Below are 15,612 nucleotides of genomic sequence, written 5' to 3' on the forward strand. Positions count from 1 at the left end.
TCAACACCTTATCAAAGTTGGTTAAAAGTCTGAAATCCACAGTGTTCCGAAGTCAGAACATTTAGCCCTTCTTTTTAAAAAAATTGATTTTGTTGAAGATATAGCCCCATAATGAATGGCTCTTGAGATGGATCATCTTAATATATCCTTATTGCTCATTAAACTACTGTCAAGGCCAAAACTGTAACTCTTGATGCGCTCAGGACTTACTTTCATTGCAGCATGTGCACAGCAGGTATTTATTTGGGACTGAGATATGGTAGTTCAGCACATTTGATCTTTACAAGTCACACAGGAGTTGTGCCAATCCCCAATAGCCCACAGAGCAGGCCAAAATACCTTATCATGTCAGGATGGGTGAAACAGAGGTGTGTTGCACAAACCCTCATGTGACACAGTGCCTCCCTTTTCCAGGGACTACTTCTTGTGCTTCTGGGTCAGTAATAAGCTATTCAACCGCCAACAGACAGACCTTTAATCTAAATGAAAATTACTTTCAAGTAAATGTCTGGAAGATTGCAGCCAGAGATGCAGATGAAACAAAAATGCTAAGTCACATGAAAACACCTGTAATAGCATGGGGTGGGAAAGGAAAATCCAGCTCACTTAAGTACGCACAGACACTTAAACTTAGCTAAGGGCGCAATCCTATGCAGGTTTAGACAGAGAAAAGGCCTACAACTCCCAGCAAAAGGCCTACAACTACAAATCCCAGCCAGGATTGCTGGCTGGGGCATGCTGGGAGTTGTAGGCCTTTTCTCTGTCTAAATATGCATAGGATTGTGCCCTAAAAGTATGGATACTATTTGTTTTTATTAACACATCTTTATTATAATTAGAAGCAGGTTTAAGTATTTATTTTCAATATTTATATACAACCCAGTAGTGAGAACCCCCTTCATGGATCACTGCCTTGTTGTGGTGAAGGGGCTTGCGTAACTCAGTGAAGCCATAAGCTATGCCGTGCAGGGCCACCCAAGACGGACAGGTCATGGCAGAGAATTCTGACAAAATGTGGTCCACTGGAGAAGGAAATGGCAACCCACTCCAGTATTCTTGCCAAGAAAACCCCATGGAACGTATCACCAGGCTAAAAGATATGACGCTGGAAGATGAGCCCCTCAGGTCGGAAGGTGTCCAATATGCTACTGGGGAAGAGCAGAGGGTATTTCCAACTAGTGCCAGAAAGAGTGAAGTGGCTGGGCCAAAGCCGAAAGGACACTCAGCTGTGGATGTGTCTGGTGGTGAAAAGAAAATCCGATGCTGTAAAGAACAATATTGTTTAGGAACCTGGAATGTCAGATCAATGAATCAAGGTAAGCTGGAGGTGGTCAAACATGAGATGGCAAGATTGAACATCGACATCTTGGGAATCAGCGAACTAAAATGGACAGGCATGGGCAAATTTAATTCAGGTGACCATCATATCTACTACTGTGGGCAAGAATCCCTTAGAAGAAATGGAGTAGCACTCATAGTCAACAAAAGGGTGGGAAAAGCAGTACTGGGGTACAATCTTAAAAATGACAGAATGATCTCAGTACGAATCCAAGGCAAACCATTCAACATCACAGTAATTCAAGTCTATGCCCCAACCACTGAGGCCAAAGAAGCTGAGGTTGATCGGTTCTATGAAGACCTACAACACCTTCTAGAACTAACACCAAAAAAAGATGTCCTCTTCATCATAGGGGATTGGAATGCCAAAGTAGGAAGTCAAGAAATAACCAGGATAACAGGCAAGCATGGCCTTAGTGTACAAAATGAAGCAGGACAAAGGCTAATAGAGTTTTGCCAAGAGAACACGCTGATCATAGCAAACACTCTTTTCCTACAGCACAAGAGGCGACTCTACACATGGACATCACCAGATGGTCAATATCGAAATCAGATTGATTATGTCCTTTGCAGCCAAAGATGGAGAAGCTCCATACAGTCAGTAAAAACAAGACCTGGAGCTGACTGTGGCTCAGATCATGAGCTGCTTCTTGCAAAATTTCGGCTTAAATTGAAGAACGTAGGGAAAACCACTAAACCGTTCAGGTATGACCTAAATCAAATCCCTGATGAATATACAGAGGAGGTGAGGAATAGATTTCAGGGATTAGACCTGATAGACAGAGTGCCTGAGGAACTATGGACGGAGGTCCGTAACATTGTTCAGGAGGCAGCAACGAAATCCATCCCCAAGAAAAAGAAATGCAAGAAAGCAAAGTGGCTGTCTGATGAGGCTTTACAAGTAGCTCACGAAAGAAGGGAAGCGAAAAGCAAGGGAGAAAGGGGAAGATATACCCAACTGAATGCAGAGTTCCAGAGAATAGCAAGGAGAGACAAGAAGGCCTTCTTAAATGAACAATGCAATGAAATCGAGGAAAACAACAGAATGGGAAAGACTAGAGATCTCTTCAAGAAAATCGGAGATCTCAAGGGAACGTTTTGTGCAAAGATGGGCATGATAAAGGACAAAGAAGGCAGGGACCTAACAGAAGCAGATGAGATTAAGAAGAGGTGGCAAGAATACACAGAAGAACTATACAGGAAAGATCTGAATGTCCCTGATAGCCATGATAGTGCGGTCACTGAACTTGAGCCGGACATCCTCGAGAGTGAAGTCAAGTGGGCCTTAGGAAGCATTAGTAACAACAAAGCTAGCAGAGATGACAGTATTCCAGCTGAGCTATTTAAAATCCTAAAAGATGATGCTGTTAAAGTGCTGCATTCAATATGCCAACAAATCTGGAACACTCAACAGTGGCCACAAGACTGGAAAAGGTCAGTTTACATTCCAGTTCCAAAGAAGGGCAACGCCAAAGAGTGTTCAAACTACCGCACAATTGCGCTCATTTCACATGCCAGCAAGGTGATGCTCAAAATCCTACAAGTTAGGCTTCAGCAGTATGCGAACCGAGAACTACCGGAAGTACAAGCTGGGTTTCGAAGAGGCAGAGGAAGTAGAGATCAAATTGCCAACATTCGCTGCATCATGGAGAAAGCAAGAGAATTCCAGAAAAATGTCTATTTCTGCTTCATTGACTATGCTAAAGCCTTTGATTGTGTGGATCACAACAAACTCTGGCAAATTCTTAAAGTGATGGGAGTACCAGACCACCTTACCTGTCTCTTGAGAAACCTGTACGAGGGTCAAGAAGCAACAGTAAGAACCAGAGATGGAACAACCGATTGGTTCAAAATTGGGAAAGGAGTATGACAAGGCTGCATATTGTCACCCTGCTTATTTAACTTATATGCAGAGTACATCATGAGAAATGCCGGGTTGGATGAATCAGAGGTCGGAATTAAGATTGCTCGGAGAATTATCAACAACCTCCGATATGCAGACGATACCACCCTAATGGCAGAAAGCGAAGAGGATCTAAAGAACCTCTTGTTGAGGGTGAAAGAGGAGAGTGCAAAAGCTGGTTTGAAACTCAACATTAAAAAAACGAAGATCATGACATCTGGCCCTATCACTTCCTGGCATATAGAAGGGGAAGAAATGGAAGCAGTGACAGATTTTACTTTCTTGGGCTCCAAGATCACAGCAGACGGTGACTGTAGCCATGAAATTAAAAGACGCTTGCTCCTTGGGAGGAAAGCTATGGCCAACCTAGACAGCATAGTAAGAAGTAGAGACATCACCTTGCCGACAAAGGTCCGTCTAATCAAAGCTATGGTTTTCCCAGTAGTAATATATGGCTGTGAGAGCTGGACTATAAGGAAGGCTGAGCGCCGAAGAATTGATGCTTTCGAACTGTGGTGCTGGAGAAGACTCTTACGAGTCCCCTGGACTGCAAGGAGGTCAAATCAGTCCATCCTAAAGGAAATCAACCCTGACTGCTCATTGGAAGGACAGATAATGAAGCTGAAGCTCCAATATTTTGGCCACCTAATGCGAAGAGAAAACTCCCTGGAAAAGACCCTGATGCTGGGAAAGACTGAAGGCAAAAGGAGAAGGGGACGGCAGAGGATGAGATGGCTAGATAGCATCACTGATGCAATGAATATGAACTTGAGCATGCTCCGGGAGAGAGCGCAGGACAGGAAGGCCTGGCGTGCTATGGTCCATGGGGTCACGAAGAGTCGGACACGACTGAACGACTGAACAACAAATAGTGAGAACTCTCTGGATGGTTTACAATTAAAAAACCATAAAATACAAACGTACAACATGAAAATTACATCTAAAACAGAATAAACCTAGAATAAATCCAACAGCAGAGAATACCAGCAGTACAACAGAGCTAAAAAGTACTAAAAATAATTTAAAATTGAAATGCCTGGAAAAATAAATAGACCTTCACCTCCTGCCAAAACACCATAATGTAGACATCAGGCAAGCCTCTCTTGGGTTCAGTGCCAACAATGAAAAGGCCCTCCTTCTAGGAATCACCTGCCAGATTTCACTTGGAAAGGGCACCCGGAAAAGAACCTTAGAATATGATCTTAAGATCCAGGAGGAAGTGACCTAGTCAAAATTAGTATTCTTCACTCTCTGCAAAGTATTATAGCATCCTGTTTTAGGAAAGCAAATGCCAAGCAGCCACTACCAGTCTACATGCTACATAAGTACAAGGTACCTTGGCCTACATGAACTTATGGCCCAGTTTGTACATAATGGCAGCAAATTGTGGATTAAACAACCCACAGTTAACCTACAATTCATAGTTAGGTTAACTGTGGGTTGTTTAACCCATGATTAACCCATAATGTCAGGGTTCAGACATCACATAGCAACTCCAGATCAGGGGCTGAATATTCAGAAAGGCTGTAGAACACACCTGGAATGTGCCGTGGCAAATCATGGGTTAATTAACCCAAGCTTTACCACTGTTACGTGTGAACAGCCCCTATGATTAGGTAACTACATGAGGATGTGGCTTGACAAATATCAAAAGCGAATCTACCAGAGAAAGTCACACATATATATGTCTTATTATCTATTGTGTTTAATTCCTCTTTCTCCTCCTGAATGACAAATCTCAGCAACCAGTTCCTCATTTCATTTTACTTCAAATTACCCTTTCCAACACCCCTAATATTTAAACATATAAAACTTACAGTGGAAAATGAGTTCTAGAGTAGATAGAACCTGTGTCTCAGTGTACTTGTCTTTTTCTTCTCTATTTCCAGTTTTACAAAAGGAACATGATTTTGACCTGGTGGCACTTTCCAACCCCCTATTTGCAATATAAGGTGGTAAAACGATGTGAGAGGACAGTAATATATCATAACATTACCATTTAAACTGGCCCTTTGCCTGGAAGAATTTTGTTTGTTTCTGTAAGACTTGTAATACAATCCTAGACATGTATACTTGGAAGAAAGCCCCACTGACTTCAAGAGGGCTTACTTCCAAGTCAGTGTGCAAAGTATTGCTGCAGGGTTGTATCCAATGTAGAAGTTGTGCAAGGATGCTCACACAATGGCATTTCTTATCCCCTCCTCTTTCTTGCAGCCCCCCAAAAGTCTTTTCTGAGAGTCACGGGACCCTTAGACAAGACCTGGAATGGGGGAAAGGTAATTTCCCTTGCCTGAGCATTGCTGTGTGAGCACTGCAATGAATTATACCCTTTATATTTTTCAGCCCTATTCTATGCATGTTTCCTAAAAAGCCCTGCTGAATACAATGTGACTGACTTACTATGCATTAACTGTGCATAGATTTTCACTCTTGTTTTGTTACACTCAAGACAGTAACAAGCAACTGAAAATGTAGGAATACAGTGGCTGGGTTCACACATGACAACTCAAACTTAAAGGTGAGTATGGGTTGTTGTTGAATCGTGGTTGTTGTGTTGTATGAACCATGGTTTGTTAACCGCAAACAACACACAGTTCACAACCCAACAACAAGCAATGGGTACTATTCATCAGTTGTTCATGGTTAACAAACTGGGTTTACACAACGCAACAGTTCAACAGTTCAGTGACAACCCACACTCAACCTGGACTATGGGTTTTTCTGTTGTGTGAACCTAGCCATTGTCTCAGTTCTACTATACAAGCATTTTAATGCTTCAATTGCTGTCAAACTGGCAGCAATTTGGACATTACAGTAACAGAGTTGAGAAATATAATTTAATTACTCCATCTGCACAACACCTGTAACGTCAGCAACAGCACCTCTGGGACTTCAGATGTGCCTGATGAAAGACTTGCTTGCCTTCATTTATGTCTTTCTTATTGAATATTATGTCTACAGTACTCAAGGAAACTGCTAAAATAAGATTGATGCAGCATACTGTACATATTTTGCATTAACAAAATACTTTAAATAATAGTCCCCAAATTACCTTTCACATAAAACTAATACATTTTCAGGAATTCTGCCCTGAAATCCATTTTCTTAAAATAACATCTGTGTGTGTGTGTATGCACGCACACATGTACACACATGTGATTTTTAAAATAGGTATTTATACATAAATCAACAGGAAAAAGAAGGTTATTTCCAGACTTTGCAACTGCAGAAGCAGACTCTGCTTTACAAGGCTGTGAATGTAACCTGATAAGCAAAGCTAATCAGGCGATTATGCAGCATGTTTTTTTTAGCTGCTGTGTTGTAAAGCTCAGTCTGCATGTGGCTGGGAAGAGGTTGGGGGAGGAAAAGCATGCATGCAGCAGAAAAGAGGTAAGAAACACACAGCTGATTATGTCTTTGACTTTGAACTGGTGGAAGGTCAAGACTGACCTATGAATCTGGAAGTCTCCAACTCAAATGTCGCCTCTGGCTCACTAGGTGGCCTTAGGCAAGCTATTCTCTCTCAGCCTCAGTCCCACCAACTGTAATATTGGGGATAATATTAAATACTTCACAGGCTTGCTGTATAGATTACAGCTAGATAATGTATGTGAAGGACTTAGTACACTTGAAATATGACACAAATCCAGCCATTGACACTGCTCAACAGGCAATCTGGTTTTTAGTAACTTGCTCATTCACCCACATGCAACAACAGCTTCAGACACCTCTAGCACAATGTGCAGTTTTTCCCATGTGCACACATGGCTTTCTAAGAGTCCAGCCTTTGACCCAGGGGCAGTATCTTTCCAAAAAAGAATGCAACACTTGACATTTCATAAGTTCCAGAAAGATACCGGTATTAGTCTGTTACAACAAACATAACATAGTTTCATGATACCTTAAGTCTAGGAAATTTATTGTGGCATAAGCTTTCATGGGTAGAGGCAAACCCACTACATCACATGCATGAAGTATTATCTCAGTTGTCAGACATATATACTAGAGATGTGCATCGGATTTATCTGAATGGGCCCAAATTGGGCCCCTTCGGACTGTTTCTGGTGCTTTCTGACACGAAGCAGGCTTTCCTCCAAAGTGACCAGACTGAAGCCGGATCATGCATGAGGTTTCGTTCACAATTCGGCTTTGGAAAGGCAGATAGCATGTATGCAAAACAGCATCATTTCCTTTTCTTTTTCTAAATGCAGGGGGATGAGGTTAAGGGAGCAATCCTATGGGGATGACCATATGCCTCCAGACTTAGGAGGCCTGCAGCCATCCAATGCAGAGCAAGAGGAGCGGCAGAGACAAGCTTTGCCTCTGCGCTCCTCCCACTCTGTATTTTAGCTAGACGGGCTTTTTTGCCCATCTAGCTGAGGCATCATGGAGGCAGAGGGAAGGAGGCTGGAGGATTCCTAGTAAGCCAACCTCCCCAGTCCAACCCCCCATGAGAACTTCCCCTTTACTTTCCCTCTGAGGTCACCTCTGTGACCTCAGAGAAGAAGCTGGAGTGGTTCTCTCAATGCTAGCTGTGAAGGGGTGGGGCGCTCAGACTCCTGGGTCTGAGGTGTGAGCGCTGACTCCAACCTCGGTTCCAGGAATCCAAACTACTGTATAGCCTCAAAGACACTGTCTAGGGGCCAGAGGATTGCTCTCTAAGTGACTTACAGGTCCACCTTCTAATCATAGGACATATTTTTCCAGAGCCTCTCCAATCCCTGTGCTTTGGGGGAGGGCAAGGATTAGATCATCAGATGGGCATTCTTCAAATGCTATCAGGCTTCACTATAAAAAAAGCCTCAAACTGCTCTTCAATCATCTCAACTTTGTAGCCCCTGAAATTCTTCTGAAATATCCTTCTGAAATTTTGCAGGTTTCTTGCCTGGAGACACCTCTATGATATGTGCTGTTTTCATATAAATGACCCCCCCAAAAAAAAACACATGGGGGGAGAGAAGGGGAACACCCCCCCCTGAAATTTGAGAATTCCACAAACCATTGCACCTGTCTTTCTGAAATGCTGCATTTCTTTTTACTTAGGGCCACCTCTATGTTGTCTGTCATTGTCAGAAAAATGGTCCACAATGAAAATAGGAGGATAAATCTGCCCTTTTTTGGATATCCTCAAAATGTAAACTCACCTTCAACTAGAAGAGATCTCAAGAGTTTACACATGATATCCTGACATTGTAGGGAACAAATTCATGTTTAAAATAGTCTTCAAGATACTATTATTTGAATGTCACAGTCAACAGAGGAAAATGAGAGGAAGTATCTAAAGAACTTCCAGTGTCACATAGGTACTCAAAACCCAGAACCAACAGAGGCACCAAAACAACCCACTTTTCAGCCTCCATCTTCTCCATGTCACATAGTGAATTCAGAAAGCCTGTTTAACCAGCTCCCTTAGTCTTTTAACTTATAACAAGCAATACCCTGGGTGTTCTGAAAGCTCTTAAACCAGCTCAGTGTTATCCTTCTGAAATGCCTGGCCCAGGGCGTGTTCTGGGAGGGGTTGGTCGGGAGACTACTGTGACCAAAGTGTTTATAGGATTTAGAGCTTTTATGCATTTTAAGTTTTAGAAGTCTTCACTTCTTTAAAAAAAATGATGCTGACCCTCGTGTTATGAGAAAGAAGCCAAAGAGAATAACCTTCTTTAAAATTAAAATTTATTATAATTAAGTCAATTTATTATTATTATATTTATATCCCGCCTTTTTCCCAATACTGGGACTCAAGGCAGCTTTACAACGTTAAAACTAATACAATTAAAACCTATAAACAGAAATATAAATACAAGTGTACAAAAGTTAACAATATAATTAAATCTTCAATATTAAAATTGTAAAAATATCAAAACATTAAAAGACAACCACCACAACAAAAATAGTATCCATACGTCATATTTTCACAGGTCCAGACTAGTTACCCCCCAAAGGCCTGCTGGAACAAACAAGTTTTTACATGCCTACGAAAGCATATCAAGGAGGGTGCTGCTCTCGCCTCCCTGGGAAGGGAGTTCCAGAGCCTTGGGGCAGCCACCAAGAAGGCCCTCTCCCGCATTCCTGCCAGGAATGCCTGTGATGATGGCTGGACGGCGAAAAGGGCTTCCCCTGAAGATCTCAAGGACACGAGTAGGCTCATAGGGGAGAATACGGTCTTTCAAATAACTTGGACCCAAGCCATATAGGGCTTTATATGACATAACCAGCATTTTGAATTGTGCCCGGAAACAGACTGGGAGCCAGTGAAGCTGTTTTAACAGGGGAGTTGTATGCTCCCTGTAACCAGCCCCAGTCAGCAGTCTGGCAGCAGCTCTTTGAACCAGCTGAAGTTTCCAAACACTCTTCTGAGGCAGCCCCACGTAGAGTGTATTACAGTAATCCAAACGGATTTGTTTCACAGTAACAGCTCATTTGTTTTTGTAATTAGCATAAGTATCAAACCTATTGATGTTTACCTTATCATTTTTGTTCTAATAAAATTAGGCTTCAAGTCCTGTGAGCACTTACTTAGGAATAAGACCCATAGAACACAGTGGGATTTACTTCTAAGTAAACAAGCATAGGATTGTACTGTTAATAATTTAAAAATACTTGACCATTATTTTAGCAAACCCTTTTTGGCTAGTCAAATGCCCAACCCTAGAGTGAACATAGTAACTAATACAGTTCCTAAAAACATCCTAACACAAACTTATGGAGTCATGCAGCTCTTTACAACCAACATTCAACTGTTCATCAGACCTGTTCAAGTCAAAGGCATCGGGGAAGTAGAAATAAAGTGGAAAAAACACTGAGGCTACAACAATACTAGACAATCTGAGCTATTACAGTGGCATATAGCAATATAAGAATTTATTTTTGTTTGGAGCTGATGACTAAAAATCTGAAATGTTTTTCTCTAGCCCTACAAACTCTAGTGGCAGACAACTCGCAACCCATAAACTACATTTTAAAAGCTACATAGAGGCTTTTTATATTGCTTTCAAAGGGGAACATTTTAAATACAACCATTTGCCAGGCTGAAAAACCTAGCCAAACTGTTTCAACACCCTCCCCCGCCCCACTGGCTGGTTCAGGGATGTGGCGGGAAATCCACTACTCTGCTCTTCTCTGGTTCCACTTAGGATTGCTCTAAGTCCTATCAATTCACTGCTTAGCTTTGCTTAGATCATGCCCTAAATTCCTAGTCTACGTGCTGCAGAGAAAAGTAAAATATCTCATGGGAAACATTTCCACCACGGTTCTGTGCTAAACAAGCTAATTACCCTGATCTAGAATATGGATTAGAAACGTAGGACCCATCTACACCTGGCTTTTACTTTGGGGCGGGTGCGAGTCAAGGTCCCTCATGATAGATGACATAGTTGCCACTTTGCAGCCATCTGTGGTTTTTGCCCAGAAAATGCAGCGTTCCAAGGAGTCATTTTGCTGTGATGTTTTTTGTTTGCTACGGGTTTCCCCATGCTTGTGAGCCACCTGTCCCTTCCCCAAACCGACTCTGCATTTTGCAGTGGGTGTGTTGTAGGCATGCATAGTGCCTGTATCACTCTGTGATGTCCCTTTACTCCCCCTATCCCTTCGCAGCTGTGCAGCTGCAGAGGCACAGAGACCATTTTCATATTTAATCACACTTTCGCACACATTTGCAGCTTTGTATCTTCGCAACAGTTGCTTTTGGACACGGTACCGAAGGGCTGTGGGGGGGGGGATCTTGGGGGAGGAACAACATAACTCCAGCCACCATTTCGGAGTGATGGCTAGGCACGTAGCACTCATGCATTGAGTACAAACCATCGCAAGAGTCTCAGGCTGGGTAACTGACAAACTGATGGTGCGGAAATGGAGGAGCAGCACACAACACCCAATTTTTACCTAAAAAGGGGCAGAAAGACACAGCAGAGCCCCTCAAATACAAAACAGCGACTGAACTCTCACACCCCCACACTCACAGGACTGCACAGCTGCACTTTTCAGTATAATGGCAAAAAAAAGGGCACACTGAGTCTATTAGGGAAGCGTGCAGTACATCGAGAGTGTATCGCAGGGCATGATGATTCGAAGCCACATTGCTGCGCAGTTGCGACGGGGTGGGGGGTCAAAGCGGTGCCATGTAGATAGGGCCTTATAAACTCTTTCCCATGCATTTAAACTAACTATACACTGAAAAAATGGCCATAACTATTACACTACTGTTAAACATCCAAACTGTCAATAATTGGATGTGGGTAGCAATTACAATCTTTACAACTACTCAGCATTTTTGAGAAATATTAACAGCAACATGTGTGGCTTTGTCCGCCATCCTCACTTCATGTAAATATGCCATTAAAACCAACATAAAGTATGTAGGACGTTCTGGTATCCTTCTGAACAGTCAGCAGTGCCTTTGCGGGTGACAAAGTAATGCTATTTGAACTTCAGCTTTTATTTCTAAATTGCAAACTCCGTGGAGTAAGTTTGAAAGAAAACAAGTTCTCATATAAAGAGGTAATTCTTAAGATGCTATAGTAAAAGAAATAAATTAGGCAGTGAGTAAGAAAAATATGTTGATCTCTGAATTCTAGAAATGGGCAAAGACAAAATTAACTTTTTGATAAAAGGTTGTACTCTTCAATAACTATTTGTAAGCTAGTAGAGTTTTCTGTTATGACAGGAAAAATTTATAAAGCCTTTGAGAAGTGCCCTTGATAAGAAAAATAGAAACAATTGAAATATTTTAATCTAATAGCTTCATAAAAATAGTAATTTTTGTTAAAATGCATTTGATAGTTTAAAACACAGCTAAGAAAATAGAATAATATTTGTTAATAATGCTACTTAGTTTTGGACAACTACAGTCACTATAGCACCAATTTAAAAAAGAATACATAGCAGGATTGTGGAGGGGGAGGAGAGAAATGACAGCACCAGGGAAAAGAAACCAGAAAATCACAGATAAGCTCGAGCTATTACAGATTGGAAAAAACTATTGTATCGGAATCAAGATGATTAAAATGCCCAACAGTTTTTTCAGTATAATCTTACTTGGGGGCAATTAGACCTAGTATTCTGAGAGATAAAACACCTTCAGAAGAAAATCCCCCCGAAGAAACTTCTTTGAAGGAATGGTATATAAGATCCCCCTGCCCCTGAAAAACATTTCATTGCAATATGTTGGGCTTTTTATAATGTTGATTCTGCTAAATAGTTTTTCCTATCCAGCACCAGCTTATTTGAGGTTTGCCTCTTGTGATTCATAAATCTGAAAGTCAAGAACTGGGACTTTAAGCCAATTTATTCCCACTAACTTCACTGGGACCAATATCCATCACAGAAACACATTTATAGGACTCCCACACTCTTGTAATGTTCACAGTGCCCTCTAATTATTGGTGCTTCCATATGTGGCTTTTATCGTGCCATTGCCCTGCCTTGTTCATGCAATTTTATTGAGGGTCCAGATAATGATGTCTTGGATCATATCTTGGATCATACACTTCTATTTGACTTCATTGTAGGATACAGTACTTCTTATCCAGGCTTGAGATTTAATTAAACAGAAAAATATGTTGAGAGTGGATTAGATCCTTGGTCTTCAACTGGTTGTTGACACTCTGATCTAAAATGAGCAACACCAGGGGCATCAACACTATTTTCTTTTTTTAAGTTTCTTTTTAAATAATAGAGACTATGGCCATAATTGGACAATCATATCATGAACGAGCATTTTAGCCACGCATGCAGTCCCTTCACTCTTACTTTTGCAGCGGGAACAAATGAACTAATAAGCCTTGAATTAACTATAGTGTTTCATTTCATCTATATCAGGAAACTCTGGTTAAGAGCTTCATTACAATCCAGGATATTAAACCATGGTTTCAGGTTGACTGGTCTGTCCCAAAGCTAGTAACCATACTTTTCTGGTTTTGGACAAAACGGGAACCCATAGTTCACTGAAGACTTCTTGATTTCTTCACTCGCTTGCGTGAAGGAACTGCGTCATCTGATGCTCATCCAAATGCAGCCAGTGAGAGAACAAGAGAAAGGTGACCAGATGCAAAAGGACAAAGTTCTTTATCTTTAATAGTTTTGTAGAACGTACTTTGGTAGTTGTGGCTTTTTTACAACTGCATTTTGCTGAACCAGCAAAAATCATCACTTTTATACTACTATTAAAAATATAGGAGCTTCACCCTAAAGAGAGGAGAAAAACAGGTATATGATTTTTTAAAAATGAAGTGGGTCCCATGTTGCAATTTGGAATTAAAAGGTGGATTTTGACTATAGGATTAGATCTATCACCAGTAATTTGGATGTGGTGAAACCTGACATTGTATAAGGATCTGAACTAGATTGTCTGTGAAACTGTTTTCATTGTTATTTCGTATAGGAGATGTCTATCATAAAAAAGAAATAAATTCCCTAAAGGATTAGTTGAAATAAAAGGCACGTATTATAGATGAATACTTTCACACAGTAAAGGTTTATGGATATAAATAAGACTTGAAACATTAGCTACTAAGGAAGTATGGGAAGACTATACTTGTCTGTGCTTAATTATTAAGGGTGCAATCTTATGTATTTTAGACAGAAAAAAGTCTTACACCTACCAGCATGACCCAGCCAGCCATTTAACTTTTCTTTCTTTCTGGCATGGACATGAACAAGAGACACCGGTAAAACCCATTTGGCTTGCCCCAAGCAAGCCTATATATAGTATATATTTAGCTTCTATACAAAACAAATAGGTATACTATGTTCTTAGTTATGCAGAAAACTTTTTTTACTTCATACTTGTAAAGGTCTGCCACTAGGCTCAGTAGTACAGTCATAATATTTGTGAATGTCAGCTATTAAGATACTTCCTAATAATTGGTCAGGGCCTAACTCTAGCAGCTGTGAAGACTATTTTTAGGTCTGAAAATGAATCTCTCTCAACACAGCAATTAAAAATTGCAAATGGTATTTACCTTCCACAAAAAGCCTTATGGAGAAGAGAAAATGAACAGCCAGTCCCAGGTATATTCAATGGGAGAACAAGAAATATTGCCCCCCCTCCCCCCCCCCCCACTGAGATCACTTAAAGGCTTTTCTGACTGGATATGCAAAGGGATCCATTTGAAATGGAGGCACTATGAGGCCTGGTAGCAAATGTTCAACAGTCATAAAAGTCTGGATCCAGTCCGCCTCACGTTTATCATAAGATTTAATTTTAACTGATGTTTTGCATGAGATTAGAAGTCTCATGAATTCTAATCTCATACAAAACTTCTATTAAAATTTGTTCAAGGTGGTTTCTGATGCTACATACATTTAGCTTTATCTAATTTAATGCATGTGAACTGTTACGTGTAAAAGACTTTGCCCATATATGATGTATCTTCAGTCTCACAGCAGCAAGTCAAGGTATCAAAACCACATTCGGATGATCAGCGGGGAAAAGAATACTCACACACCCGCCATTTCCCTAATTGCTCTCACCGTGGCATAGGTTGCAGTGCTGTCCGAACCCAGCAAGGTGGGTTACAGGGGTGCCTTCCAAACCATCCCGCAAATTATGGCTTATTGTAAGGGTTACAGGTGGTTTGGAAGCCAGCCCAGCAGTGCACCTTACTGGGTTCAGGCAACACGGAAACTTGCACCACAGCAAGGGTAATTAGGGAAATGGTGGCTGCACTAGCAGCATATGCGGGGTGGGGAAAAGAAGCCACCATGGCTTCTTTTCCTCCGCTGATTGTCTGAACCCAGTCAGTGCATCCTAGGGAAGGGAAGTCTGAAGGCAATACTTTTTTTTACTGAAACCAATAAACCTATGTAAGTGCCTCTGGAAAACTGCAGCTGTGGTGCCTAAACTCTAGCAACCAACCAAAAATTAAGGGCACAGCCCAGCCAAAGCTAAGCATTTTAAAGCTCAATTGATTTCAATATGAGATTTTTCAACATGCACGTAAGTTTTCTATTGAAACAAACTGAATTATTTATTTAATACCATCTAAATAGATGGTGTTTTTACGAAGAACAGCTATAAAAGGTCCCTCCCCCAAGGGGCTTAAAATATAAAATAAATTCAGGGAAACAACAGAGGAAGGGGGGAAATGTAGCCATGGACAAGCAAGAGAAGAATATGTGATATTTCAATTACATGTAATTTGGCTTAGTTATAAGCAAAATTATAAATTATAGAGACTAGGGCAGGGGTCCCCAAACTTTCTGGACCCATGGGCACATTTGGGAATTTGAGAAACTGTTGTGGGCACAGCCACAAAATGGCTCCCATGGAGGATGTGGCTATTCATATAATGGCTGCCATGGGGGCCTGGCTAATCAAGAGATTGGGGGGGAGAGAAATAGTGAGGCTAGAGGCTGGGAGGGAGGGAGAAATG

At 41.2% G+C, this 15,612-nt stretch overlaps 1 protein-coding gene across 3 annotated transcripts in view; it reads right to left on the reverse strand.

Annotated features, from left to right (window-relative positions):
* The window catches only part of TBC1D8 (TBC1 domain family member 8), an 81,889-nt gene that overhangs the window by 30,569 nt on the left and 35,708 nt on the right, over nucleotides 1–15,612 (reverse strand). The gene's annotated exons all lie outside the window — the stretch shown is intronic.

Source organism: Heloderma suspectum, chromosome 3 (assembly GCF_057233095.1).
Source record: "Heloderma suspectum isolate Gila_16-S chromosome 3, 16-S_ref, whole genome shotgun sequence".
Lineage (NCBI taxonomy): Eukaryota > Metazoa > Chordata > Lepidosauria > Squamata > Helodermatidae > Heloderma > Heloderma suspectum.